The sequence below is a fragment of the Musa acuminata genome, chromosome BXJ2-1, assembly GCF_036884655.1.
Source record: "Musa acuminata AAA Group cultivar baxijiao chromosome BXJ2-1, Cavendish_Baxijiao_AAA, whole genome shotgun sequence".
Classification (NCBI taxonomy): domain Eukaryota; kingdom Viridiplantae; phylum Streptophyta; class Magnoliopsida; order Zingiberales; family Musaceae; genus Musa; species Musa acuminata.
Window position 1 is genome coordinate 28,151,878 of NC_088338.1, and position 24,088 is coordinate 28,175,965.

General features: G+C 54.5%; 37 non-coding genes and 9 pseudogenes across 37 annotated transcripts; all 46 read left to right on the forward strand.

The window, feature by feature from the left end:
* Positions 1 to 2,621: 2,621 nt before the first annotated feature.
* On the forward strand, positions 2,622 to 2,740 carry LOC135601061 (5S ribosomal RNA). Its single transcript, XR_010483366.1, has one exon. It is a non-coding gene; the product is annotated as a 5S ribosomal RNA (ribosomal RNA).
* A 350-nt stretch (positions 2,741 to 3,090) lies between these two features.
* LOC135601662 (5S ribosomal RNA) lies at positions 3,091 to 3,209 on the forward strand (annotated as a pseudogene).
* Positions 3,210 to 3,559: 350 nt separating this feature from the next.
* LOC135600241 (5S ribosomal RNA) lies at positions 3,560 to 3,678 on the forward strand. The gene has a single exon (XR_010482567.1). It is a non-coding gene; the product is annotated as a 5S ribosomal RNA (ribosomal RNA).
* Positions 3,679 to 4,028: 350 nt separating this feature from the next.
* LOC135600204 (5S ribosomal RNA) lies at positions 4,029 to 4,147 on the forward strand. The gene has a single exon (XR_010482531.1). It is a non-coding gene; the product is annotated as a 5S ribosomal RNA (ribosomal RNA).
* Positions 4,148 to 4,497: 350 nt separating this feature from the next.
* LOC135600205 (5S ribosomal RNA) lies at positions 4,498 to 4,616 on the forward strand. The gene has a single exon (XR_010482532.1). It is a non-coding gene; the product is annotated as a 5S ribosomal RNA (ribosomal RNA).
* Positions 4,617 to 4,966: 350 nt separating this feature from the next.
* LOC135600460 (5S ribosomal RNA) lies at positions 4,967 to 5,085 on the forward strand. The gene has a single exon (XR_010482781.1). It is a non-coding gene; the product is annotated as a 5S ribosomal RNA (ribosomal RNA).
* Positions 5,086 to 5,435: 350 nt separating this feature from the next.
* On the forward strand, positions 5,436 to 5,553 carry LOC135602803 (5S ribosomal RNA; annotated as a pseudogene).
* A 350-nt stretch (positions 5,554 to 5,903) lies between these two features.
* Positions 5,904 to 6,022, forward strand: LOC135599688 (5S ribosomal RNA). The gene has a single exon (XR_010482034.1). It is a non-coding gene; the product is annotated as a 5S ribosomal RNA (ribosomal RNA).
* A 350-nt stretch (positions 6,023 to 6,372) lies between these two features.
* Positions 6,373 to 6,491, forward strand: LOC135600206 (5S ribosomal RNA). Its single transcript, XR_010482533.1, has one exon. It is a non-coding gene; the product is annotated as a 5S ribosomal RNA (ribosomal RNA).
* Positions 6,492 to 6,841: 350 nt separating this feature from the next.
* Positions 6,842 to 6,960, forward strand: LOC135600189 (5S ribosomal RNA). Its single transcript, XR_010482516.1, has one exon. It is a non-coding gene; the product is annotated as a 5S ribosomal RNA (ribosomal RNA).
* Positions 6,961 to 7,310: 350 nt separating this feature from the next.
* LOC135600970 (5S ribosomal RNA) lies at positions 7,311 to 7,429 on the forward strand. Its single transcript, XR_010483278.1, has one exon. It is a non-coding gene; the product is annotated as a 5S ribosomal RNA (ribosomal RNA).
* Positions 7,430 to 7,779: 350 nt separating this feature from the next.
* LOC135599330 (5S ribosomal RNA) lies at positions 7,780 to 7,898 on the forward strand. The gene has a single exon (XR_010481877.1). It is a non-coding gene; the product is annotated as a 5S ribosomal RNA (ribosomal RNA).
* A 350-nt stretch (positions 7,899 to 8,248) lies between these two features.
* On the forward strand, positions 8,249 to 8,367 carry LOC135600283 (5S ribosomal RNA). Its single transcript, XR_010482609.1, has one exon. It is a non-coding gene; the product is annotated as a 5S ribosomal RNA (ribosomal RNA).
* Positions 8,368 to 8,717: 350 nt separating this feature from the next.
* LOC135599878 (5S ribosomal RNA) lies at positions 8,718 to 8,836 on the forward strand. Its single transcript, XR_010482218.1, has one exon. It is a non-coding gene; the product is annotated as a 5S ribosomal RNA (ribosomal RNA).
* Positions 8,837 to 9,186: 350 nt separating this feature from the next.
* Positions 9,187 to 9,305, forward strand: LOC135603484 (5S ribosomal RNA). The gene has a single exon (XR_010484119.1). It is a non-coding gene; the product is annotated as a 5S ribosomal RNA (ribosomal RNA).
* Positions 9,306 to 9,655: 350 nt separating this feature from the next.
* LOC135603511 (5S ribosomal RNA) lies at positions 9,656 to 9,774 on the forward strand (annotated as a pseudogene).
* A 349-nt stretch (positions 9,775 to 10,123) lies between these two features.
* LOC135600207 (5S ribosomal RNA) lies at positions 10,124 to 10,242 on the forward strand. The gene has a single exon (XR_010482534.1). It is a non-coding gene; the product is annotated as a 5S ribosomal RNA (ribosomal RNA).
* A 350-nt stretch (positions 10,243 to 10,592) lies between these two features.
* LOC135600284 (5S ribosomal RNA) lies at positions 10,593 to 10,711 on the forward strand. Its single transcript, XR_010482610.1, has one exon. It is a non-coding gene; the product is annotated as a 5S ribosomal RNA (ribosomal RNA).
* Positions 10,712 to 11,061: 350 nt separating this feature from the next.
* LOC135600652 (5S ribosomal RNA) lies at positions 11,062 to 11,180 on the forward strand. The gene has a single exon (XR_010482970.1). It is a non-coding gene; the product is annotated as a 5S ribosomal RNA (ribosomal RNA).
* Positions 11,181 to 11,530: 350 nt separating this feature from the next.
* Positions 11,531 to 11,649, forward strand: LOC135603297 (5S ribosomal RNA; annotated as a pseudogene).
* A 350-nt stretch (positions 11,650 to 11,999) lies between these two features.
* Positions 12,000 to 12,118, forward strand: LOC135601410 (5S ribosomal RNA). The gene has a single exon (XR_010483705.1). It is a non-coding gene; the product is annotated as a 5S ribosomal RNA (ribosomal RNA).
* Positions 12,119 to 12,468: 350 nt separating this feature from the next.
* LOC135601034 (5S ribosomal RNA) lies at positions 12,469 to 12,587 on the forward strand. Its single transcript, XR_010483340.1, has one exon. It is a non-coding gene; the product is annotated as a 5S ribosomal RNA (ribosomal RNA).
* Positions 12,588 to 12,937: 350 nt separating this feature from the next.
* On the forward strand, positions 12,938 to 13,056 carry LOC135599457 (5S ribosomal RNA). Its single transcript, XR_010481889.1, has one exon. It is a non-coding gene; the product is annotated as a 5S ribosomal RNA (ribosomal RNA).
* Positions 13,057 to 13,406: 350 nt separating this feature from the next.
* On the forward strand, positions 13,407 to 13,525 carry LOC135600208 (5S ribosomal RNA). The gene has a single exon (XR_010482535.1). It is a non-coding gene; the product is annotated as a 5S ribosomal RNA (ribosomal RNA).
* A 350-nt stretch (positions 13,526 to 13,875) lies between these two features.
* LOC135603497 (5S ribosomal RNA) lies at positions 13,876 to 13,994 on the forward strand. The gene has a single exon (XR_010484121.1). It is a non-coding gene; the product is annotated as a 5S ribosomal RNA (ribosomal RNA).
* A 350-nt stretch (positions 13,995 to 14,344) lies between these two features.
* On the forward strand, positions 14,345 to 14,463 carry LOC135601837 (5S ribosomal RNA; annotated as a pseudogene).
* A 350-nt stretch (positions 14,464 to 14,813) lies between these two features.
* LOC135599858 (5S ribosomal RNA) lies at positions 14,814 to 14,932 on the forward strand. Its single transcript, XR_010482199.1, has one exon. It is a non-coding gene; the product is annotated as a 5S ribosomal RNA (ribosomal RNA).
* Positions 14,933 to 15,282: 350 nt separating this feature from the next.
* On the forward strand, positions 15,283 to 15,401 carry LOC135600383 (5S ribosomal RNA). The gene has a single exon (XR_010482706.1). It is a non-coding gene; the product is annotated as a 5S ribosomal RNA (ribosomal RNA).
* A 350-nt stretch (positions 15,402 to 15,751) lies between these two features.
* Positions 15,752 to 15,870, forward strand: LOC135600209 (5S ribosomal RNA). Its single transcript, XR_010482536.1, has one exon. It is a non-coding gene; the product is annotated as a 5S ribosomal RNA (ribosomal RNA).
* A 350-nt stretch (positions 15,871 to 16,220) lies between these two features.
* Positions 16,221 to 16,339, forward strand: LOC135603509 (5S ribosomal RNA). Its single transcript, XR_010484122.1, has one exon. It is a non-coding gene; the product is annotated as a 5S ribosomal RNA (ribosomal RNA).
* A 350-nt stretch (positions 16,340 to 16,689) lies between these two features.
* LOC135599879 (5S ribosomal RNA) lies at positions 16,690 to 16,808 on the forward strand. The gene has a single exon (XR_010482219.1). It is a non-coding gene; the product is annotated as a 5S ribosomal RNA (ribosomal RNA).
* Positions 16,809 to 17,158: 350 nt separating this feature from the next.
* LOC135603521 (5S ribosomal RNA) lies at positions 17,159 to 17,277 on the forward strand. The gene has a single exon (XR_010484123.1). It is a non-coding gene; the product is annotated as a 5S ribosomal RNA (ribosomal RNA).
* A 350-nt stretch (positions 17,278 to 17,627) lies between these two features.
* Positions 17,628 to 17,746, forward strand: LOC135602064 (5S ribosomal RNA; annotated as a pseudogene).
* Positions 17,747 to 18,096: 350 nt separating this feature from the next.
* LOC135601235 (5S ribosomal RNA) lies at positions 18,097 to 18,215 on the forward strand. Its single transcript, XR_010483535.1, has one exon. It is a non-coding gene; the product is annotated as a 5S ribosomal RNA (ribosomal RNA).
* A 350-nt stretch (positions 18,216 to 18,565) lies between these two features.
* LOC135599804 (5S ribosomal RNA) lies at positions 18,566 to 18,684 on the forward strand. The gene has a single exon (XR_010482147.1). It is a non-coding gene; the product is annotated as a 5S ribosomal RNA (ribosomal RNA).
* Positions 18,685 to 19,034: 350 nt separating this feature from the next.
* LOC135603532 (5S ribosomal RNA) lies at positions 19,035 to 19,153 on the forward strand. The gene has a single exon (XR_010484124.1). It is a non-coding gene; the product is annotated as a 5S ribosomal RNA (ribosomal RNA).
* Positions 19,154 to 19,503: 350 nt separating this feature from the next.
* Positions 19,504 to 19,622, forward strand: LOC135601783 (5S ribosomal RNA; annotated as a pseudogene).
* Positions 19,623 to 19,972: 350 nt separating this feature from the next.
* On the forward strand, positions 19,973 to 20,091 carry LOC135600210 (5S ribosomal RNA). Its single transcript, XR_010482537.1, has one exon. It is a non-coding gene; the product is annotated as a 5S ribosomal RNA (ribosomal RNA).
* A 350-nt stretch (positions 20,092 to 20,441) lies between these two features.
* On the forward strand, positions 20,442 to 20,560 carry LOC135603544 (5S ribosomal RNA). Its single transcript, XR_010484125.1, has one exon. It is a non-coding gene; the product is annotated as a 5S ribosomal RNA (ribosomal RNA).
* Positions 20,561 to 20,910: 350 nt separating this feature from the next.
* LOC135601823 (5S ribosomal RNA) lies at positions 20,911 to 21,029 on the forward strand (annotated as a pseudogene).
* A 350-nt stretch (positions 21,030 to 21,379) lies between these two features.
* LOC135603555 (5S ribosomal RNA) lies at positions 21,380 to 21,498 on the forward strand. The gene has a single exon (XR_010484126.1). It is a non-coding gene; the product is annotated as a 5S ribosomal RNA (ribosomal RNA).
* Positions 21,499 to 21,848: 350 nt separating this feature from the next.
* LOC135600211 (5S ribosomal RNA) lies at positions 21,849 to 21,967 on the forward strand. Its single transcript, XR_010482538.1, has one exon. It is a non-coding gene; the product is annotated as a 5S ribosomal RNA (ribosomal RNA).
* Positions 21,968 to 22,317: 350 nt separating this feature from the next.
* On the forward strand, positions 22,318 to 22,436 carry LOC135603567 (5S ribosomal RNA). Its single transcript, XR_010484127.1, has one exon. It is a non-coding gene; the product is annotated as a 5S ribosomal RNA (ribosomal RNA).
* A 350-nt stretch (positions 22,437 to 22,786) lies between these two features.
* LOC135600577 (5S ribosomal RNA) lies at positions 22,787 to 22,905 on the forward strand. The gene has a single exon (XR_010482896.1). It is a non-coding gene; the product is annotated as a 5S ribosomal RNA (ribosomal RNA).
* Positions 22,906 to 23,255: 350 nt separating this feature from the next.
* Positions 23,256 to 23,374, forward strand: LOC135600384 (5S ribosomal RNA). Its single transcript, XR_010482707.1, has one exon. It is a non-coding gene; the product is annotated as a 5S ribosomal RNA (ribosomal RNA).
* Positions 23,375 to 23,724: 350 nt separating this feature from the next.
* On the forward strand, positions 23,725 to 23,843 carry LOC135602764 (5S ribosomal RNA; annotated as a pseudogene).
* Positions 23,844 to 24,088: the final 245 nt, after the last annotated feature.

The window sequence follows — 24,088 nt, forward strand, 5'->3', positions numbered from 1 at the left end:
AGTTGTTCGTCAATATTCTCGTAATCGGTTGGTCTGAAGCGAATCAGCAGTTCTTCTTTGAATTGTCGCCATGAAAAGACTCCATAAGTATGTTCAAACCAGTCAAACCACTGAATAGCATCCCCTTCAAGATGTATAGCTGCAATTTTCACCATAGATACATCCGCGGTTTTGTGGTACCGAAAATATCGCTCCGCGTGCGAAATCCAACCAATCGGGTCTCCTTCTTCCCATCTAGGGAAGTCCACTCTCATGCATGGATAGTTGGGGTTGGTCATAGAGCTTCCCCTCTCTTGGAAGTCATCTCTTCGGGCTTGGTGTGATTGGGCAAAGCTCTCTCCTTGATATGATTTCTTCGGGCTTAGTGGTCGGCCCAATCTGAGTTCGGTAAAGAGCGTCCGAATCTTATCCTCCATTCGCGCCTCCAAGGCTTCGAATTTAGCATTGATTGCCTCCTTAGATGCCATAGTATATGGCCCCAAATCAATGATGTTAAGATCTCTCTTTTGCTGTTGGGTTAAAGGCATGTATAGGTTGAGAGAAGTGATGGTCGAAAGTGTTGGTGGATTGGTGGATGTAGGCTATAGTTTAGGCTTGTTTTGTGGCTGTTTTGGGTGCAGTTTGAGGGTGTGGTTTGGTAGAGTTTTAGGGCTCTGGATGAAAGTTTTGGATCTGTGGTAGATGGTAGCAAAGGTTTGACAGAAATCCGTGGAAGTTGCAGCAAGTATGTGCTGTCTTGTAAGAGTAGAATTGTCGTCGAAGAAACAACGGTTTCTCGACGTAATTTCCACCAAAAACTTAAGAGAATTGAGGAGGGAATTGATAGCAAAATCACAGTTTATATGACAGCAAGGATATATAATTTAATCAAGAAAATTTCGGCAGTATAACAGCAAAGAAATTGGTGCAAGTTGCAATTGCAGAATTATCGTCGAAAAATTTCAGCGGGTTACGATGAAAATTTGCAGCAACATAAAATCGTTTTTAGAGATGAATTTCTTAATAGATCAATCTTAGATGGAAGCCAAGATGATATATGAAGTCTATAAGAAATTTCATTCAAAAAAGATTGCAAATAGATGGGTTAAGGCAACGATATGCAGCTGAAATTTTCTGCAGCATAGATTTTCAAGTGCAGCAGATTGGACATAAAAGATCAGTAGTTTATATTGAGAATTTTTCGATGAAACCAAAGGGAAATCTACTGTTAGGAAGTGTCAAAGATGTCATAAAAATTTCGTAGAAATTTGGATAGAAAAAGCACAGTAGAAAGATCAAACAGATGGTGCTATGCGGCTTGAATTCTGCAATTCAAGTGCAGCAGATTGGACATAAAAGATCAGTAGTTTATATTGAGAATTTTTTGATGAAACCAAAGGGAAATCCACTGTTAAGAAGTGTCAAAGATGTCATAAAAATTTCGTAGAAATTTGGATAGAAAAAGCACAGCAGCAAGATCAAACAGATGGTGCTATGCGGCTGGAATTCTGCAATGTATCTTTCGTCGTAGAGATGAAAACTTTGTGATGAAAAGTTTATGCAGCAATATAGGAACGATTTTTTTTTTTTTTTTGGATTTTCGAATAAGGATAACTAAATTGCAGCAGCAGTAAGGTAGGAAACCAGAACCTGTTGCAATTCACGGGGAGATCAAAGGATGATCCGTGGTGGTGGAGATGATGGCGGAATTCGGTGACGATCTTTTAAGCAATTGTGGGAATTGCTTTGGATGGTTGTGGAGGGTTGATGGATGGCTGTGAAAGGGCAGCGAGACGCCAAGAACGCTGCTCTGATACCAGGTGATAGAACCCTTGCAGATTCTAAACTTGGGGTTGATCTCTTTAGGGGATCGGCCTCCTTGGAACTCTATAGGGGTTCCTCCCTCCAAGTTGCTGCTCAAAGGCTGCAGAAAAGATTCATCTATTGCTTGAGAAAAGAGGAGGAATACATGGCTATTTATAGGGCTTCTAAACCCTAACTCCTAATAGGACTCCTACTTAAGACTCTTACTTCTAACCAACTCCTAATAGGACTCCTACTCAAGACTCCTATTCCCTTACAACTCCTAATTCTTCTATAAGAAAAAACCTCCTACATGAATGCCCCTCTCAATTAGGACTCTCCTAGCTAGAGTCCTAACAGAATGTCCCTCTCAATTAGGACTCTCCTAGCTAGAGTCCTAACAGTTTTACATGAATGTCCCTCTCAATTAGGACTCTCCAAGCTAGAGTCCTAACAGTGACCCCCTGGGAAGTCCTCGTTTTGCACTCCTTTTTGCATACCGGGATACGAAACAACTCCCGTAGAGTTCCGAGATGATTGTTTTGGGGCTGGAAATTTGCTGTGACCGCTACGCTGTCAGTATCGAGGGGCTCGGAGAGAGCTTTCCGGATTGGGGTCGCAATAGCGATTCCGAGTTCGTTCTAGAAAGTGCCGATGGTTTCTGCACGCGCTTGCCGTGACCGATACGCAGTCGTCGGGCTAGGGCTCGGATAGAGCTTGCAATAGGGATTTCGAAACCGTTCGAGAAAGCGCCGACGGTTTCGTGACGGGCAAGAGGCTCCGGACGTTGATGCGCCGGCTGCGACGTGCACATAGGCGAGGGACGAAGCACACGAAACGGGTGCGATAATGCCAGCACTAAATCCCCGGATCCCATCAAAACTCCGAAGTTAAGCGTGCTTGGGCCAGAGTAGTACAACGATGGGTGACCCCCTGGGAAGTCCTCGTTTTGCACTCCTTTTTACATCCCGAGATACGAAACATCTCCCGTAGAGCTCCGAGACGATTGTTTTGGGGCTGGAAATTTGCTGTGACCGCTACGCAGTCAGTATCGAGGGGCTCGGAGAGAGCTTTCCGTATTGGGGTCGCAATAGCGATTCTGAGTTCGTTCTAGAAAGTGCCGATGGTTTCTGCACGCGCTTGTCGTGACCGATACGCAGTCGTCGGGCTAGGGCTCGGAGAGAGCTTGCAATAGGGATTTCGAGACCGTTCGAGAAAGCGCCGACGGTTTCGTGACGGGCAAGAGGCTCCGGACGTTGATGCGCCGGCTGCGACGTGCACATAGGCGAGGGACGAAGCACGCGAAACGGGTGCGATAATGCCAGCACTAAATCCCAGGATCCCATCAAAACTCCGAAGTTAAGCGTGCTTGGGCCAAAGTAGTACCAGGATGGGTGACCCCCTGGGAAATCCTCGTGTTGCACTCCTTTTTGCATCCCGAGATACGAAACATCTCCCGTAGAGCTCCGAGACGATTGTTTTGGGGCTGGAAATTTGCTGTGACCGCTACGCTGTCAGTATCGAGGGGCTCGGATAGAGCTTTCCGGATTGGGGTCGCAATAGCGATTCCGAGTTCGTTCTAGAAAGTGCCGATGGTTTCTGCACGCGCTTGCCGTGACCGATACGCAGTCGTCGAGCTAGGGCTTGGAGAGAGCTTGCAATAGGGATTTCGAAACCGTTCGAGAAAGCGCCGACGGTTTCGTGACGGGCAAGAGGCTCCGGACGTTGATGCGCCGGCTGCGACGTGCACATAGGCGAGGGACGAAGCACGCGAAACGGGTGCGATAATGCCAGCACTAAATCCCCGGATCCCATCAAAACTCCGAAGTTAAGCGTGCTTGGGCTAAAGTAGTACCAGGATGGGTGACCCCCTGGGAAGTCCTCGTGTTGCACTCCTTTTTGCATCCCGAGATACGAAACATCTCCCGTAGAGCTCCGAGACGATTGTTTTGGGGCTGGAAATTTGCTATGACCGCTACGCAGTCAGTTTCGAGGGGCTCGGAGAGAGCTTTCCGGATTGGGGTCGCAGTAGCGATTCCGAGTTCGTTCTAGAAAGTGCCGATGGTTTCTGCACGCGCTTGCCGTGACCGATACGCAGTCATCGGGCTAGGGCTCGGAGAGAGCTTGCAATAGGGATTTCGAAACAGTTCGAGAAAGCGCCGACGGTTTCGTGACGGGCAAGAGGCTCCGAACGTTGATGCGCCGGCTGCGACGTGCAAATAGGCGAGGGACGAAGCACGCGAAACGGGTGCGATAATGCCAGCACTAAATCCCCGGATCCCATCAAAACTCCGAAGTTAAGCGTGCTTGGGCCAGAGTAGTACAAGGATGGGTGACCCCCTGGGAAGTCCTCGTGTTGCACTCCTTTTTGCATCCCGAGATACGAAACATCTCCCGTAGAGCTCCGAGACGATTGTTTTGGGGCTGGAAATTTGCTGTGACCGCTACGCAGTCAGTATCGAGGGGCTCGGAGAGAGCTTTCCGGATTGGGGGCGCAATAGCGATTCTGAGTTCGTTCTAGAAAGTGCCGATGGTTTCTGCACGCGCTTGCCGTGACCGATACGCAGTCGTCGGGCTAGGGCTCGGAGAGAGCTTGCAATAGGGATTTCGAAACAGTTCGAGAAAGCGCCGACGGTTTCGTGACGGGCAAGAGGCTCCGAACGTTGATGCGCCGGCTGCGACGTGCAAATAGGCGAGGGACGAAGCACGCGAAACGGGTGCGATAATGCCAGCACTAAATCCCCGGATCCCATCAAAACTCCGAAGTTAAGCGTGCTTGGGCCAGAGTAGTACAAGGATGGGTGACCCCCTGGGAAGTCCTCGTGTTGCACTCCTTTTTGCATCCCGAGATACGAAACATCTCCCGTAGAGCTCCGAGACGATTGTTTTGGGGCTGGAAATTTGCTGTGACCGCTACGCAGTCAGTATCGAGGGGCTCGGAGAGAGCTTTCCGGATTGGGGTCGCAATAGCGATTCTGAGTTCGTTCTAGAAAGTGCCGATGGTTTCTGCACGCGCTTGCCGTGACCGATACGCAGTCGTCGGGCTAGGGCTCGGAGAGAGCTTGCAATAGGGATTTCGAGACCGTTCGAGAAAGCGCCGACGGTTTCGTGACGGGCAAGAGGCTCCGGACGTTGATGCGCCGGCTGCGACGTGCACATAGGCGAGGGACGAAGCACGCGAAACGGGTGCGATAATGCCAGCACTAAATCCCAGGATCCCATCAAAACTCCGAAGTTAAGCGTGCTTGGGCCAGAGTAGTACCAGGATGGGTGACCCCCTGGGAAGTCCTCGTGTTGCACTCCTTTTTGCATCCCGAGATACGAAACATCTCCCGTAGAGCTCCGAGACGATTGTTTTGGGGCTGGAAATTTGCTGTGACCGCTACGCTGTCAGTATCGAGGGGCTCGGATAGAGCTTTCCGGATTGGGGTCGCAATAGCGATTCCGAGTTCGTTCTAGAAAGTGCCGATAGTTTCTGCACGCGCTTGCCGTGACCGATACGCATTCGTCGGGCTAGGGCTCGGAGAGAACTTGCAATAGGGATTTCGAGACCGTTCGGGAAAGCGCCGACGGTTTCGTGACGGGCAAGAGGCTCCGGACGTTGATGCGCCGACTGCGACGTGCACATAGGCGAGGGACGAAGCACACGAAACGGGTGCGATAATGCCAGCACTAAATCCCCGGATCCCATCAAAACTCCGAAGTTAAGCGTGCTTCGGCAGAGTAGTACTAGGATGGGTGACCCCCTGGGAAGTCCTCGTTTTGCACTCCTTTTTGCATCACGGGATACGAAACAACTCCCGTAGAGTTCCGAGACGATTGTTTTGGGGCTGGAAATTTGCTGTGACCGCTACGTTGTCAGTATCGAGGGGCTCGGAGAGAGCTTTCCGGATTGGGGTAGCAATAGCGATTCCGAGTTCTTTCTAGAAAGTGCCGATGGTTTCTGCACGCGCTTGCCGTGACCGATACGCAGTCGTCGAGCTAGGGCTTGGAGAGAGCTTGCAATAGGGATTTCGAAACCGTTCGAGAAAGCGCCGACGGTTTCGTGACGGGCAAGAGGCTCCGGACGTTGATGCGCCGGCTGCGACGTGCACATAGGCGAGGGACGAAGCACGCGAAACGGGTGCGATAATGCCAGCACTAAATCCCCGGATCCCATCAAAACTCCGAAGTTAAGCGTGCTTGGGCCAGAGTAGTACCAGGATGGGTGACCCCTTGGGAAGTCCTCGTGTTGCACTCCTTTTTGCATCCCGAGATACGAAACATCTCCCGTAGAGCTCCGAGACGATTGTTTTGGGGCTGTAAATTTGCTATGACCGCTACGCAGTTAGTTTCGAGGGGCTCGGAGAGAGCTTTCCGGATTGGGGTCGCAATAGCGATTCCGAGTTCGTTCTAGAAAGTGCCGATGGTTTCTGCACGCGCTTGCCGTGACCGATACGCAGTCGTCGGTCTAGGGCTCGGAGAGAGCTTGCAATAGGGATTTCGAAACCGTTCGAGAAACCGCCGACGGTTTCGTGACGGGCAAGAGGCTCCGAACGTTGATGCGCCGGCTGCGACGTGCACATAGGCGAGGGACGAAGCACGCGAAACGGGTGCGATAATGCCAGCACTAAATCCCCGGATCCCATCAAAACTCCGAAGTTAAGCGTGCTTGGGCCAGAGTAGTACAAGGATGGGTGACCCCCTGGGAAGTCCTCGTGTTGCACTCCTTTTTGCATCCCGAGATACGAAACATCTCCCGTAGAGCACCGAGACGATTGTTTTGGGGCTGGAAATTTGCTATGACCGCTACGCAGTCAGTTTCGAGGGGCTCGGAGAGAGCTTTCCGGATTGGGGTCGCAATAGCGATTCCGAGTTCGTTCTAGAAAGTGCCGATGGTTTCTGCATGCGCTTGCCGTGACCGATACGCAGTCGTCGGGCTAGGGCTCGGAGAGAGCTTGCAATAGGGATTTCGAGACCGTTCGAGAAAGCGCCGACGGTTTCGTGACGGGCAAGAGGCTCCGGACGTTGATGCGCCGGCTGCGATGTGCACATAGGCGAGGGACGAAGCACGCGAAACGGGTGCGATAATGCCAGCACTAAATCCCCGGATCCCATCAAAACTCCGAAGTTAAGCGTGCTTGGGCCAGAGTAGTACTAGGATGGGTGACCCCCTGGGAAGTCCTCGTGTTACACTCCTTTTTGCATCCCGAGATACGAAATATCTCCCATAGAGCTCCGAGACGATTGTTTTGGGGCTGGAAATTTGCTGTGACCGCTACGCAGTCAGTATCGAGGGGCTCGGAGAGAGCTTTCCGGATTGGGGTCGCAATAGCGATTCCGAGTTCGTTCTAGAAAGTGCCGATGGTTTCTGCACGCGCTTGCCGTGACCGATACGCAGTCGTCGGGCTAGGGCTCGGAGAGAGCTTGCAATAGGGATTTCGAAACCGTTCGAGAAAGCGCCGACGGTTTCGTGACGGGCAAGAGGCTCCGGACGTTGATGCGCCGGCTGCGACGTGCACATAGGCGAGGGACGAAGCACGCGAAACTGGTGCGATAATGCCAGCACTAAATCCCCGGATCCCATCAAAACTCCGAAGTTAAGCGTGCTTGGGCCAGAGTAGTACAAGGATGGGTGACCCCTTGGGAAGTCCTCGTGTTGCACTCCTTTTTGCATCCCGGGATACGAAGCATCTCCCGTAGAGCTCCGAGAAGATTGTTTTGGGGCTGGAAATTTGCTATGACCGCTACGCAGTCAGTTTCGAGGGGCTCGGAGAGAGCTTTCCGGATTGGGGTCGCAATAGCGATTCCGAGTTCGTTCTAGAAAGTGCCGATGGTTTCTGCACGCGCTTGCCGTGACCGATACGCAGTCGTCGGGATAGGGCTCGGAGAGAGCTTGCAATAGGGATTTCGAGACCGTTAGAGAAAGCGCCGACGGTTTCGTGACGGGCAAGAGGCTCCGGACGTTGATGCGCCGGCTGCGACGTGCACCTAGGCGAGGGACGAAGCACGCGAAACGGGTGCGATAATGCCAGCACTAAATCCCCGGATCCCATCAAAACTCCGAAGTTAAGCGTGCTTGGGCCTGAGTAGTACTAGGATGGGTGACCCCCTGGGAAGTCCTCGTGTTGCACTCCTTTTTGCATCCCGAGATACGAAACATCTCCCGTAGAGCTCCGAGACGATTGTTTTGGGGCTGGAAATTTGCTATGACCGCTACGCAGTCAGTTTCGAGGGGCTCGGAGAGAGCTTTCCGGATTGGGGTCGCAATAGCGATTCCGAGTTCGTTCTAGAAAGTGCCGATGGTTTCTGCACGTGCTTGCCGTGACCGATACGCAGTCGTCGGGCTAGGGCTCGGAGAGAGCTTGCAATAGGGATTTCGAGACCGTTCGAGAAAGCGCCGACGGTTTCGTGACGGGCAAGAGGCTCCGGACGTTGATGCGCCGGCTGCGACGTACACATAGGCGAGGGACGAAGCACGCGAAACGGGTGCGATAATGCCAGCACTAAATCCACGGATCCCATCAAAACTCCGAAGTTAAGCGTGCTTGGGCCAGAGTAGTACTAGGATGGGTGACCCCCTGGGAAGTCCTCGTGTTGCACTCCTTTTTGCATCCCGAGATACGAAACATCTCCCGTAGAGCTCCGAGAAGATTGTTTTGGGGCTGGAAATTTGCTGTGACCGCTATGCAGTCAGTATCGAGGGGCTCGGAGAGAGCTTTCCGGATTGGGGTCACAATAGCGATTCCGAGTTCGTTCTAGAAAGTGCCGATGGTTTCTGCACGCACTTGCCGTGACCGATATGCAGTCGTCGGGCTAGGGCTCGGAGAGAGCTTGCAATAGGGATTTCGAGACCGTTCGAGAAAGCGCCGACGGTTTCGTGACGGGCAAGAGGCTCCGGACGTTGATGCGCCGGCTGCGACGTGCACATAGGCGAGGGACGAAGCACGCGAAACGGGTGCGATAATGCTAGCACTAAATCCCCGGATCCCATCAAAACTCCGAAGTTAAGCGTGCTTGGGCCAGAGTAGTACTAGGATGGGTGACCCCCTGGGAAGTCCTCGTGTTGCACTCCTTTTTGCATCCCGAGATACGAAACATCTCCCGTAGAGCTCCGAGACGATTGTTTTGGGGCTGGAAATTTGCTATGACCGCTACGCAGTCAGTTTCGAGGGGCTCGGAGAGAGCTTTCCGGATTGGGGTAGCAATAGCGATTCCGAGTTCGTTCTAGAAAGTGCCGATGGTTTCTGCACGCGCTTGCCGTGACCGATACGCAGTCGTCGGGCTAGGGCTCGGAGAGAGCTTGCAATAGGGATTTCGAGACAGTTCGAGAAAGCGCCGACGGTTTCGTGACGGGCAAGAGGCTCCGGACGTTGATGCGCCGGCTGCGACGTGCACATAGGCGAGGGACGAAGCACGCGAAACGGGTGCGATAATGCCAGCACTAAATCCCCGGATCCCATCAAAACTCCGAAGTTAAGCGTGCTTGGGCCAGAGTAGTACTAGGATGGGTGACCCCCTGGGAAGTCCTCGTGTTGCACTCCTTTTTGCATCCCGAGATACGAAACATCTCCCGTAGAGCTCCGAGACGATTGTTTTGGGGCTGGAAATTTGCTATGACCGCTACGCAGTCAGTTTCGAGGGGCTCGGAGAGAGCTTTCCGGATTGGGGTAGCAATAGCGATTCCGAGTTCGTTCTAGAAAGTGCCGATGGTTTCTGCACGCGCTTGCCGTGACAGATACGCAGTCGTCGGGCTAGGGCTCGGAGAGAGCTTGCAACAGGGATTTCGAGACCGTTCGAGAAAGCGCCGACGGTTTCGTGATGGGCAAGAGGCTCCGGACGTTGATGCGCCGGCTGCGACGTGTACATAGGCGAGGGACGAAGCACGCGAAACGGGTGCGATAATGCCAGCACTAAATCCCCCGATCCCATAAAAACTCCGAAGTTAAGCGTGCTTAGGCCAGAGTAGTACAAGGATGGGTGACCCCTTGCGAAGTCCTCGTGTTGCACTCCTTTTTCATCCCGGGATACGAAGCATCTCCCGTAGAGCTCCGAGACGATTGTTTTGGGGCTGGAAATTTGCTATGACCGCTACGCAGTCAGTTTCGAGGGGCTCGGAGAGAGCTTTCCGGATTGGGGTCGCAATAGCGATTCCGAGTTCGTTCTAGAAAGTGCCGATGGTTTCTGCACGCGCTTGCAGTAACCGATACGCAGTCGTCGGGCTAGGGCTCGGAGAGAGCTTGCAATAGGGATTTCGAAACCGTTCGAGAAAGCGCCGACGGTTTCGTGACGGGCAAGAGGCTCCGGACGTTGATGTGCCGGCTGCGACGTGCACATAGGCGAGGGACGAAGCACGCGAAACGGGTGCGATAATGCCAGCACTAAATCCCCGGATCCCATCAAAACTCCGAAGTTAAGCGTGCTTGGGCCAGAGTAGTACAAGGATGGGTGACCCCCTGGGAAGTCCTCGTGTTGCACTCCTTTTTGCATCCCGAGATACGAAACATCTCCCGTAGAGCTCCGAGACGATTGTTTTGGGGCTGGAAATTTGCTATGACCGCTACGCAGTCAGTTTCGAGGGGCTCGGAGAGAGCTTTCCGGATTGGGGTCGCAATAGCGATTACGAGTTCGTTCTAGAAAGTGCCGATGGTTTCTGCACGTGCTTGCCGTGACCGATACGCAGTCGTCGGGCTAGGGCTCGGAGAGAGCTTGCAATAGGGATTTCGAGACCGTTCGAGAAAGCGCCGACGGTTTCGTGACGGGCAAGAGGCTCCGGACGTTGATGCGCCGGCTGCGACGTACACATAGGCGAGGGACGAAGCACGCGAAACGGGTGCGATAATGCCAGCACTAAATCCACGGATCCCATCAAAACTCCGAAGTTAAGCGTGCTTGGGCCAGAGTAGTACTAGGATGGGTGACCCCCTGGGAAGTCCTCGTGTTGCACTCCTTTTTGCATCCCGAGATACGAAACATCTCCCGTAGAGCTCCGAGAAGATTGTTTTGGGGCTGGAAATTTGCTGTGACCGCTATGCAGTCAGTATCGAGGGGCTCGGAGAGAGCTTTCCGGATTGGGGTCGCAATAGCGATTCCGAGTTCGTTCTAGAAAGTGCCGATGGTTTCTGCACGCGCTTGCCGTGACCGATACGCAGTCGTCGGGCTAGGGCTCGGAGAGAGCTTGCAATAGGGATTTCGAGACCGTTCGAGAAAGCGCCGACGGTTTCGTGACGGGCAAGAGGCTCCGGACGTTGATGCGCCGGCTGCGACGTGCACATAGGCGAGGGACGAAGCACGCGAAACGGGTGCGATAATGCCAGCACTAAATCCCCGGATCCCATCAAAACTCCGAAGTTAAGCGTGCTTGGGACAGAGTAGTACTAGGATGGGTGACCCCCTGGGAAGTCCTCGTGTTGCACTCCTTTTTGCATCCCGAGATACGAAACATCTCCCGTAGAGCTCCGAGACGATTGTTTTGGGGCTGGAAATTTGCTATGACCGCTACGCAGTCAGTTTCGAGGGGCTCGGAGAGAGCTTTCCGGATTGGGGTAGCAATAGCGATTCCGAGTTCGTTCTAGAAAGTGCCGATGGTTTCTGCACGCGCTTGCCGTGACAGATACGCAGTCGTCGGGCTAGGGCTCGGAGAGAGCTTGTAATAGGGATTTCGAGACCGTTCGAGAAAGCGCCGACGGTTTCGTGATGGGCAAGAGGCTCCGGACGTTGATGCGCCGGCTGCGACGTGCACATAGGCGAGGGACGAAGCACGCGGAACGGGTGCGATAATGCCAGCACTAAATCCCCGGATCCCATAAAAACTCCGAAGTTAAGCGTGCTTAGGCCAGAGTATTACAAGGATGGGTGACCCCTTGGGAAGTCCTCGTGTTGCACTCCTTTTTGCATCCCGGGATACGAAATATCTCCCGTAGAGCTCCGAGACGATTGTTTTGGGGCTGGAAATTTGCTATGACCGCTACGCCGTCAGTATCGAGGGGCTCGGAGAGAGCTTTCCGGATTGGGGTCGCAATAGCGATTCCGAGTTCGTTCTAGAAAGTGCCGATGGTTTCTGCACGCGCTTGCCGTGACCGATACGCAGTCGTCGGGCTAGGGCTTGGAGAGAGCTTGCAATAGGGATTTCGAAACCGTTCGAGAAAGCGCCGACGGTTTCGTGACGGGCAAGAGGCTCCGAACATTGATGCGCCGGCTGCGACGTGCACATAGGCGAGGGACGAAGCACGCGAAACGGGTGCGATAATGCCAGCACTAAATCCCCGGATCCCATCAAAACTCCGAAGTTTAGCGTGCTTGGGCCAGAGTAGTACAAGGATGGGTGACCCCCTGGGAAGTCCTCGTGTTGCACTCCTTTTTGCATCCCGAGATACGAAACATCTCCCGTAGAGCTCCGAGACGATTGTTTTGGGGCTGGAAATTTGCTATGACCGCTACGCAGTCAGTTTCGAGGGGCTCGGAGAGAGCTTTCCGGATTGGGGTCGCAATAGCGATTCCGAGTTCGTTCTAGAAAGTGCCGATGGTTTCTGCACGTGCTTGCCGTGACCGATACGCAGTCGTCGGGCTAGGGCTCGGAGAGAGCTTGCAATAGGGATTTCGAGACCGTTCGAGAAAGCGCCGACGGTTTCATGACGGGCAAGAGGCTCCGGACGTTGATGCGCCGGCTGCGACGTACACATAGGCGAGGGACGAAGCACGCGAAACGGGTGCGATAATGCCAGCACTAAATCCACGGATCCCATCAAAACTTCGAAGTTAAGCGTGCTTGGGCCAGAGTAGTACTAGGATGGGTGACCCCCTGGGAAGTCCTCGTGTTGCACTCCTTTTTGCATCCCGAGATACGAAACATCTCCCGTAGAGCTCCGAGAAGATTGTTTTGGGGCTGGAAATTTGCTGTGACCGCTATGCAGTCAGTATCGAGGGGCTCGGAGAGAGCTTTCCGGATTGGGGTCGCAATAGCGATTCCGAGTTCGTTCTAGAAAGTGCCGATGGTTTCTGCACGCGCTTGCCGTGACCGATATGCAGTCGTCGGGCTAGGGCTCGGAGAGAGCTTGCAATAGGGATTTCGAGACCGTTCGAGAAAGCGTCGACGGTTTCGTGACGGGCAAGAGGCTCCGGACGTTGATGCGCCGGCTGCGACGTGCACATAGGCGAGGGACGAAGCACGCGAAACGAGTGCGATAATGCCAGCACTAAATCCCCGGATCCCATCAAAACTCCGAAGTTAAGCGTGCTTGGGCCAGAGTAGTACCAGGATGGGTGACCCCTTGGGAAGTCCTCGTGTTGCACTCCTTTTTGCATCCCGGGATACGAAACATCTCCCGTAGAGCTCCGAGACGATTGTTTTGGGGCTGGAAATTTGCTATGACCGCTACGCAGTCAGTTTCTAGGGGCTCGGAGAGAGCTTTCCGGATTGGGGTCGCAATAGCGATTCCGAGTTCGTTCTAGAAAGTGCCGATGGTTTCTGCACGCGCTTGCCGTGACCGATACGCAGTCGTCGGGCTAGGGCTCGGAGAGAGCTTGCAATAGGGATTTCGAAACCGTTCGAGAAAGCGCCGACGGTTTCGTGACGGGCAAGAGGCTCCGAACGTTGATGCGCCGGCTGCGACGTGCACATAGGCGAGGGACGAAGCACGCGAAACGGGTGCGATAATGCCAGCACTAAATCCCCGGATCCCATCAAAACTCCGAAGTTAAGCGTGCTTGGGCCAGAGTAGTACAAGGATGGGTGACCCCCTGGGAAGTCCTCGTGTTGCACTCCTTTTTGCATCCCGAGATACGAAACATCTCCCGTAGAGCACCGAGACGATTGTTTTGGGGCTGGAAATTTGCTATGACCGCTACGCAGTCAGTTTCCAGGCGCTCGGAGAGAGCTTTCCGGATTGGGGTCGCAATAGCGATTCCGAGTTCGTTCTAGAAAGTGCCGATGGTTTCTGCATGCGCTTGCCGTGACCGATACGCAGTCGTCGGGCTAGGGCTCGGAGAGAGCTTGCAATAGGGATTTCGAGACCGTTCGAGAAAGCGCCGACGATTTCGTGACGGGCAAGAGGCTCCGGACGTTGATGCGCCGGCTGCGATGTGCACATAGGCGAGGGACGAAGCACGCGAAACGGGTGCGATAATGCCAGCACTAAATCCCCGGATCCCATCAAAACTCCGAAGTTAAGCGTGCTTGGGCCAGAGTAGTACTAGGATGGGTGACCCCCTGGGAAGTCCTCGTGTTGCACTCCTTTTTGCATCCCGAGATACGAAATATCTCCCATAGAGCTCCGAGACGATTGTTTTGGGGCTGGAAATTTGCTGTGACCGCTACGCAGTCAGTATCGAGGGGCTCGGAGAGAGCTTTCCGGATTGGGGTCGCAATAGCGATTCCGAGTTCGTTCTAGAAAGTGCCGATGGTTTCTGCACGCGCTTGCCGTGACCGATACGCAGTCGTCGGGCTAGGGCTCGGAGAGAGCTTGCAATAGGGATTTCGAAACCGTTCGAGAAAGCGCCGACGGTTTCGTGACGGGCAAGAGGCTCCGGACGTTGATGCGCCGGCTGCGACGTGCACATAGGCGAGGGACGAAGCACGCGAAACGGGTGCGATAATGCCAGCACTAAATCCCCGAATCCCATCAAAACTCCGAAGTTAAGCGTGCTTGGGCCAGAGTAGTACAAGGATGGGTGACCCCTTGGGAAGCCCTCGTGTTGCACTCCTTTTTGCATCCCGGGATACGAAGCATCTCCCGTAGGGCTCCGAGACGATTGTTTTGGGGCTGGAAATTTGCTATGACCGCTACGCAGTCAGTTTCGAGGGGCTCGGAGGGAGCTTTCCGGATTGGGGTCGCAATAGCGATTCCGAGTTCGTTCTTGAAAGTGCCGATGGTTTCTGCACGCGCTTGCCGTGACCGATACGCAGTCGTCGGGATAGGGCTCGGAGAGAGCTTGCAATAGGGATTTCGAGACCGTTAGAGAAAGCGCCGACGGTTTCGTGACGGGCAAGAGGCTCCGGACGTTGATGCGCCGGCTGCGACGTGCACATAGGCGAGGGACGAAGCACGCGAAACGGGTGCGATAATGCCAGCACTAAATCCCCGGATCCCATCAAAACTCCGAAGTTAAGCGTGCTTGGGCCAGAGTAGTACTAGGATGGGTGACCCCCTAGGAAGTCCTCGTGTTGCACTCCTTTTTGCATCCCGAGATACGAAACATCTCCCGTAGAGCTCCGAGACGATTGTTTTGGGGCTGGAAATTTGCTGTGACCGCTACGCAATCAGTATCGAGGGGCTCGGAGAGAGCTTTCCGGATTGGGGTCGCAATAGCGATTCCGAGTTCGTTCTAGAAAGTGCCGATGGTTTCTGCACGCGCTTGCCGTGACCGATATGCAGTCGTCGGGCTAGGGCTCGGAGAGAGCTTGCAATAGGGATTTCGAGACCGTTCGAGAAAGCGCCGACGGTTTTGTGACGGGCAAGAGGCTCCGGACGTTGATGCGCCGGCTGCGACGTGCACATAGGCGAGGGACGAAGCACGCGAAACGGGTGCGATAATGCCAGCACTAAATCCCCGGATCCCATCAAAACTCCGAAGTTAAGCGTGCTTGGGCCAGAGTAGTACAAGGATGGGTGACCCCTTGGGAAGTCCTCGTGTTGCACTCCTTTTTGCATCCCGGGATACGAAGCATCTCCCGTAGAGCTCCGAGACGATTGTTTTGGGGCTGGAAATTTGCTATGACCGCTACGCAGTCAGTTTCGAGGGGCTCGGAGAGAGCTTTCCGGATTGGGGTCGCAATAGCGATTCCGAGTTCGTTCTAGAAAGTGCCGATGGTTTCTGCACGCGCTTGCAGTGACCGATACGCAGTCGTCGGGCTAGGGCTCGGAGAGAGCTTGCAATAGGGATTTCGAAACCGTTCGAGAAAGCGCCGACGGTTTCGTGACGGGCAAGAGGCTCCGGACGTTGATGCGCCGGCTGCGACGTGCACATAGGCGAGGGACGAAGCACGCGAAACGGGTGCGATAATGCCAGCACTAAATCCCCGGATCCCATCAAAACTCCGAAGTTAAGCGTGCTTGGGCCAGAGTAGTACAAGGATGGGTGACCCCCTGGGAAGTCCTCGTGTTGCACTCCTTTTTGCATCCCGAGATACGAAACATCTCCTGTAGAGCTCCGAGACGATTGTTTTGGGGCTGGAAATTTGCTATGACCGCTACGCAGTCAGTTTCGAGGGGCTCGGAGAGAGCTTTCCGGATTGGGGTCGCAATAGCGATTCCGAGTTCGTTCTAGAAAGTGCCGATGGTTTCTGCACGTGCTTGCCGTGACCGATACGCAATCGTCGGGCTAGGGCTCGGAGAGAGCTTGCAATAGGGATTTCGAGACCGTTCGAGAAAGCGCCGACGGTTTCGTGACGGGCAAGAGGCTCCGGACGTTGATGCGCCGGCTGCGACGTACACATAGGCGAGGGACGAAGCACGCGAAACGGGTGCGATAATGCCAGCACTAAATCCCCGGATCCCATCAAAACTCCGAAGTTAAGCGTGCTTGGGCCAGAGTAGTACTAGGATGGGTGACCCCCTGGGAAGTCCTCGTGTTGCACTCCTTTTTGCATCCCGAGATACGAAACATCTCCCGTAGAGCTCCGAGAAGATTGTTTTGGGGCTGGAAATTTGCTGTGACCGCTATGCAGTCAGTATCGAGGAGCTCGGAGAGAGCTTTCCAGATTGGGGTCGCAATAGCGATTCCGAGTTCGTTCTAGAAAGTGCCGATGGTTTCTGCACGCGCTTGCCGTGACCGATATGCAGTCGTCGGGCTAGGGCTCGGAGAGAGCTTGCAATAGGGATTTCGAGACCGTTCGAGAAAGCGCCGACGGTTTCGTGACGGGCAAGAGGCTCCGGACGTTGATGCGCCGGCTGCGACGTGCACATAGGCGAGGGACGAAGCACGCGAAACGGGTGCGATAATGCTAGCACTAAATCCCCGGATCCCATCAAAACTCCGAAGTTAAGCGTGCTTGGGCCAGAGTAGTACTAGGATGGGTGACCCCCTGGGAAGTCCTCGTGTTGCACTCCTTTTTGCATCCCGAGATACGAAACATCTCCCGTAGAGCTCCGAGACGATTGTTTTGGGGCTGGAAATTTGCTATGACCGCTAAGCAGTCAGTTTCGAGGGGCTCGGAGAGAGCTTTCCGGATTGGGGTAGCAATAGCGATTCCGTGTTCGTTCTAGAAAGTGCCGATGGTTTCTGCACGCGCTTGCCGTGACCGATACGCAGTCGTCGGGCTAGGGCTCGGAGAGAGCTTGCAATAGGGATTTCGAGACAGTTCGAGAAAGCGCCGACGGTTTCGTGACGGGCAAGAGGCTCCGGACGTTGATGCGCCGGCTGCGACGTGCACATAGGCGAGGGACGAAGCACGCGAAACGGGTGCGATAATGCCAGCACTAAATCCCCGGATCCCATCAAAACTCCGAAGTTAAGCGTGCTTGGGCCAGAGTAGTACTAGGATGGGTGACCCCCTGGGAAGTCCTCGTGTTGCACTCCTTTTTGCATCCCGAGATACGAAACATCTCCCGTAGAGCTCCGAGACGATTGTTTTGGGGCTGGAAATTTGCTATGACCGCTACGCAGTCAGTTTCGAGGGGCTCGGAGAGAGCTTTCCGGATTGGGGTAGCAATAGCGATTCCGAGTTCGTTCTAGAAAGTGCCGATGGTTTCTGCACGCGCTTGCCGTGACAGATACGCAGTCGTCGGGCTACGGCTCGGAGAGAGCTTGCAAAAGGGATTTCGAGACCGTTCGAGAAAGCGCCGACGGTTTCGTGATGGGCAAGAGGCTCCGGACGTTGATGCGCCGGCTGCGACGTGCACATAGGCGAGGGACGAAGCACGCGAAACGGGTGCGATAATGCCAGCACTAAATCCCCGGATCCCATAAAAACTCCGAAGTTAAGCGTGCTTAGGCCAGAGTAGTACAAGGATGGGTGACCCCTTGGGAAGTCCTCGTGTTGCACTCCTTTTTGCATCCCGGGATACGAAACATCTCCCGTAGAGCTCCGAGACGATTGTTTTGGGGCTGGAAATTTGCTATGACCGCTACGCAGTCAGTTTCGAGGGGCTCGGAGAGAGCTTTCCGGATTGGGGTCGCAATAGCGATTCCGAGTTCGTTCTAGAAAGTGCCGATGGTTTTTGCACGCGCTTGCCGTGACCGATACGCAGTCGTCGGGCTAGGGCTCGGAGAGAGCTTGCAATAGGGATTTCGAAACCGTTCGAGAAAGCGCCGACGGTTTCGTGATGGGCAAGAGGCTCCGGACGTTGATGCGCCGGCTGCGACGTGCACATAGGCGAGGGACGAAGCACGCGAAACGGGTGCGATAATGCCAGCACTAAATCCCCGGATCCCATCAAAACTCCGAAGTTAAGCGTGCTTAGGCCAGAGTAGTACAAGGATGGGTGACCCCCTGGGAAGTCCTCGTGTTGCACTCCTTTTTGCATCCCGAGATACGAAACATCTCCCGTAGAGCTCCGAGACGATTGTTTTGGGGCTGGAAATTTGCTATGACCGCTACGCAGTCAGTTTCGAGGGGCTCGCAGAGAGCTTTCCGGATTGGGGTCGCAATAGCGATTCCTAGTTCGTTCTAGAAAGTGCCGATGGTTTCTGGACGCGCTTGCCGTGACCGATACGCAGTCGTCGGGCTAGGGCTCGGAGAGAGCTTGCAATAGGGATTTCGAGACCGTTCGAGAAAGCGCCGACGGTTTCGTGACGGGCAAGAGGCTCCGGACGTTGATGCGCCGACTGCGACGTGCACATAGGCGAGGGACGAAGCACGCGAAACGGGTGCGATAATGCCAGCACTAAATCCCCGGATCCCATCAAAACTCCGAAGTTAAGCGTGCTTGGGCCAGAGTAGTACTAGGATGGGTGACCCCCTGGGAAGTCCTCGTGTTGCACACCTTTTTGCATCCCGAGATACGAAACATCTCCCGTAGAGCTCCGAGACGATTATTTTGGGGCTGGAAATTTGCTATGACCGCTACGCAGTCAGTTTCGAGGGGCTCGGAGAGAGCTTTCCGGATTTGGGTAGCAATAGCGATTCCGAGTTCGTTCTAGAAAGTGCCGATGGTTTCTGCACGCGCTTGCCGTGATCGATACGCAGTCGTCGGGCTAGGGCTCGGAGAGAGCTTGCAATAGGGATTTCGAGACAGTTCGAGAAAGCGCCGACGGTTTCGTGACGGGCAAGAGGCTCCGGACGTTGATGCGCCGGCTGCGACGTGCACATAGGCGAGGGACGAAGCACGCGAAACGGGTGCGATAATGCCAGCACTAAATCCCCGGATCCCATCAAAACTCCGAAGTTAAGCGTGCTTGGGCCAGAGTAGTACTAGGATGGGTGACCCCCTGGGAAGTCCTCGTGTTGCACTCCTTTTTGCATCCCGAGATACGAAACATCTCCCGTAGAGCTCCGAGACGATTGTTTTGGGGCTGGAAATTTGCTATGACCGCTACGCAGTCAGTTTCGAGGGGCTCGGAGAGAGCTTTCCGGATTGGGGTAGCAATAGCGATTCCGAGTTCGTTCTAGAAAGTGCCGATGGTTTCTGCACGCGCTTGCCGTGACCGATACGCAGTCGTCGGGCTAGGGCTCGGAGAGAGCTTGCAATAGGGATTTCGAGACCGTTCGAGAAAGCGCCGACGGTTTCGTGATGGGCAAGAGGCTCCGGACGTTGATGCGCCGGCTGCGACGTGCACATAGGCGAGGGACGAAGCACGCGAAACGGGTGCGATAATGCCAGCACTAAATCCCCGGATCCCATTAAAACTCCGAAGTTAAGCGTGCTTAGGCCAGAGTAGTACAAGGATGGGTGACCCCTTGGGAAGTCCTCGTGTTGCACTCCTTTTTGCATCCCGGGATACGAAACATCTCCCGAAGAGCTCCGAGACGATTGTTTTGGGGCTGGAAATTTGCTATGACCGCTACGTAGTCAGTTTCGAGGGGCTCGGAGAGAGCTTTCCGGATTGGGTTCGCAATAGCGATTCCGAGTTCGTTCTAGAAAGTGCCGATGGTTTTTGCACGCGCTTGCCGTGACCGATACGCAGTCGTCGGGCTAGGGCTCGGAGAGAGCTTGCAATAGGGATTTCGAAACCGTTCGAGAAAGCGCCGACGGTTTCGTGACGGGCAAGAGGCTCCGGACGTTGATGCGCCGGCTGCGACGTGCACATAGGCGAGGGACGAAGCACGCGAAACGGGTGCGATAATGCCAGCACTAAATCCCCGGATCCCATCAAAACTCCGAAGTTAAGCGTGCTTGGGCCAGAGTAGTACAAGGATGGGTGACCCCCTGGGAAGTCCTCGTGTTGCACTCCTTTTTGCATCCCGAGATACGAAACATCTCCCGTAGAGCTCCGAGACGATTGTTTTGGGGCTGGAAATTTGCTATGACCGCTACGCAGTCAGTTTCGAGGGGCTCGGAGAGAGCTTTCCGGATTGGGGTAGCAATAGCGATTCCGAGTTCGTTCTAGAAAGTGCCGATGGTTTCTGCACGCGCTTGCCGTGACCGATACGCAGTCGTCGGGCTAGGGCTCGGAGAGAGCTTGCAATAGGGATTTCGAGACAGTTCGAGAAAGCGCCGACGGTTTCGTGACGGGCAAGAGGCTCCGGACGTTGATGCGCCGGCTGCGACGTGCACATAGGCGAGGGACGAAGCATGCGAAACGGGTGCGATAATGCCAGCACTAAATCCCCGGATCCCATCAAAACTCCGAAGTTAAGCGTGCTTGGGCCAGAGTAGTACTAGGATGGGTGACCCCCTGGGAAGTCCTCGTGTTGCACTCCTTTTTGCATCCCGAGATACGAAACATCTCCCGTAGAGCTCCGAGACGATTGTTTTGGGGCTGGAAATTTGCTATGACCGCTACGCAGTCAGTTTCGAGGGGCTCGGAGAGAGCTTTCCGGATTGGGGTAGCAATAGCGATTCCGAGTTCGTTCTAGAAAGTGCCGATGGTTTCTGCACGCGCTTGCCGTGACCGATACGCAGTCGTCGGGCTAGGGCTCGGAGAGAGCTTGCAATAGGGATTTCGAGACCGTTCGAGAAAGCGCCGACGGTTTCGTGATGGGCAAGAGGCTCCGGACGTTGATGCGCCGGCTGCGACGTGCACATAGGCGAGGGACGAAGCACGCGAAACGGGTGCGATAATGCCAGCACTAAATCCCCGGATCCCATAAAAACTCCGAAGTTAAGCGTGCTTAGGCCAGAGTAGTACAAGGATGGGTGACCCCCTGGGAAGTCCTCGTGTTGCACTCCTTTTTCAATCCCGAGATACGAAACATCTCCCGTAGAGCTCCGAGACGATTGTTTTGGGGCTGGAAATTTGCTATGACCGCTACGCAGTCAGTTTCGAGGGGCTCGCAGAGAGCTTTCCGGATTGGGGTCGCAATAGCGATTCCGAGTTCGTTCTAGAAAGTGCCGAAGGTTTCTGGACGCGCTTGCCGTGACCGATACGCAGTCGTCGGGCTAGGGCTCGGAGAGAGCTTGCAATAGGGATTTCGAGACCGTTCGAGAAAGCGCCGACGGTTTCGTGACGGGCAAGAGGCTCCGGACGTTGATGCGCCGACTGCGACGTGCATATAGGCGAGGGACGAAGCACGCGAAACGGGTGCGATAATGCCAGCACTAAATCCCCGGATCCCATCAAAACTCCGAAGTTAAGCGTGCTTGGGCCAGAGTAGTACTAGGATGGGTGACCCCCTGGGAAGTCCTCGTGTTGCACTCCTTTTTGCATCCCGAGATACGAAACATCTCCCGTAGAGCTCCGAGACGTTTGTTTTGGGGCTGGAAATTTGCTGTGACCGCTACGCAGTCAGTTTCGAGGGGCTCCAAGAGAGCTTTCCGGATTGGGGTCGCAATAGCGATTCCGAGTTCGTTCTAGAAAGTGCCGATGGTTTCTGCACGCGCTTGCCGTGACCGATACGCAGTCGTCGGGCTAGGGCTCGGAGAGAGCTTGCAATAGGGATTTCGAAACCGTTCGAGAAAGCGCCGACGGTTTCGTGACGGGCAAGAGGCTCCGGACGTTGATGCGCCGGCTGCGACGTGCACATAGGCGAGGGACAAAGCACGCGAAACGGGTGCGATAATGCCAGCACTAAATCCCCGGATCCCATCAAAACTCCGAAGTTAAGCGTGCTTGGGCCAGAGTAGTACAAGGATGGGTGACCCCCTGGGAAGTCCTCGTGTTGCACTCCTTTTTGCATCCCGAGATACGAAACATCTCCCGTAGAGCTCCGAGACGATTGTTTTGGGGCTGGAAATTTGCTATGACCGCTACGCAGTCAGTTTCGACGGGCTCGCAGAGAGCTTTCCGGATTGGGGTCGCAATAGCGATTCCGAGTTCGTTCTAGAAAGTGCCGAAGGTTTCTGGACGCGCTTGCCGTGACCGATACGCAGTCGTCGGGCTAGGGCTCGGAGAGAGCTTGCAATAGGGATTTCGAGACCGTTCGAGAAAGCGCCGACGGTTTCGTGACGGGCAAGAGGCTCCGGACGTTGATGCGCCGACTGCGACGTGCATATAGGCGAGGGACGAAGCACGCGAAACGGGTGCGATAATGCCAGCACTAAATCCCCGGATCCCATCAAAACTCCGAAGTTAAGCGTGCTTGGGCCAGAGTAGTACTAGGATGGGTGACCCCCTGGGAAGTCCTCGTGTTGCACTCCTTTTTGCATCCCGAGATACGAAACATCTCCCGTAGAGCTCCGAGACGTTTGTTTTGGGGCTGGAAATTTGCTGTGACCGCTACGCAGTTAGTATCGAGGGGCTCGGAGAGAGCTTTCCGGATTGGGGTCGCAATAGCTTTTCCGAGTTCGTTCGACAAAGTGCCGATGGTTTCTGCACGCGCTTGCCGTGACCGATACGCAGTCGTCGGGATAGGGCTCGGAGAGAGCTTGCAATAGGGATTTCGAGACCGTTCGAGAAAGCGCCGACGGTTTCGTGACGGGCAAGAGGCTCCGGACGTTGATGCGCCGGCTGCGACGTGCACATAGGCGAGGGACGAAACACGTGAAACGGGTGCGATAATGCCTGCACTAAATCCCCGGATCCCATCAAAACTCCGAAGTTAAGCGTGCTTGGGCCAGAGTAGTACAAGGATGGGTGACCCCTTGGGAAGTCCTCGTGTTGCACTCCTTTTTGCATCCCGGGATACGAAACATCTCCCGTAGAGCTCCGAGACGATTGTTTTGGGGCTGGAAATTTGCTATGACCGCTACGCAGTCAGTTTCGAGGGGCTCCAAGAGAGCTTTCCGGATTGGGGTCGCAATAGCGATTCCGAGTTCGTTCTAGAAAGTGCCGATGGTTTCTGCACGCGCTTGCCGTGACCGATACGCAGTCGTCGGGCTAGGGCTCGGAGAGAGCTTGCAATAGGGATTTCGAAACCGTTCGAGAAAGCGCCGACGGTTTCGTGACGGGCAAGAGGCTCCGGACGTTGATGCGCCGGCTGCGACGTGCACATAGGCGAGGGACGAAGCGCGCGAAACGGGTGCGATAATGCCAGCACTAAATCCCCGGATCCCATCAAAACTCCGAAGTTAAGCGTGCTTGGGCCAGAGTAGTACAAGGATGGGTGACCCCTTGGGAAGTCCTCGTGTTGCACTCCTTTTTGCATCCCGAGATACGAAACATCTCCCGTAGAGCTCCGAGACGATTGTTTTGGGGCTGGAAATTTGCTATGACCGCTACGCAGTCAGTTTCGAGGGGCTCGGAGAGAGCTTTCCGGATTGGGGTAGCAATAGCGATTCCGAGTTCGTTCTAGAAAGTGCCGATGGTTTCTGCACGTGCTTGCCGTGACCGATACGCAGTCGTCGGGCTAGGGCTCGGAGAGAGCTTGCAATAGGGATTTCGAGACCGTTCGAGAAAGCGCCGACGGTTTCGTGACGGGCAAGAGGCTCCGGACGTTGATGCGCCGGTTGCGACGTGCACATAGGCGAGGGACGAAGCACGCGAAACGGGTGCGATAATGCCAGCACTAAATCCCCGGATCCCATCAAAACTCCGAAGTTAAGCGTGCTTAGGCCAGAGTAGTACAAGGATGGGTGACCCCTTGGGAAGTCGTCGTGTTGCACTCCTTTTTGCATCTCGGGATACGAAACATCTCCCGTAGAGCTCCTAGACGATTGATTTGGGGCTGGAAATTTGCTATGACCGCTACGCAGTCAGTTTCGAGGGGCTCGGAGAGAGCTTTCCGGATTGGGGTCGCAATAGCGATTCCGAGTTCGTTCTAGAAAGTGCCGATGGTTTCTGCACGCGCTTGCCGTGACCGATACGCAGTCGTCGGGCTAGGGCTCGGAGAGAGCTTGCAATAGGGATTTCG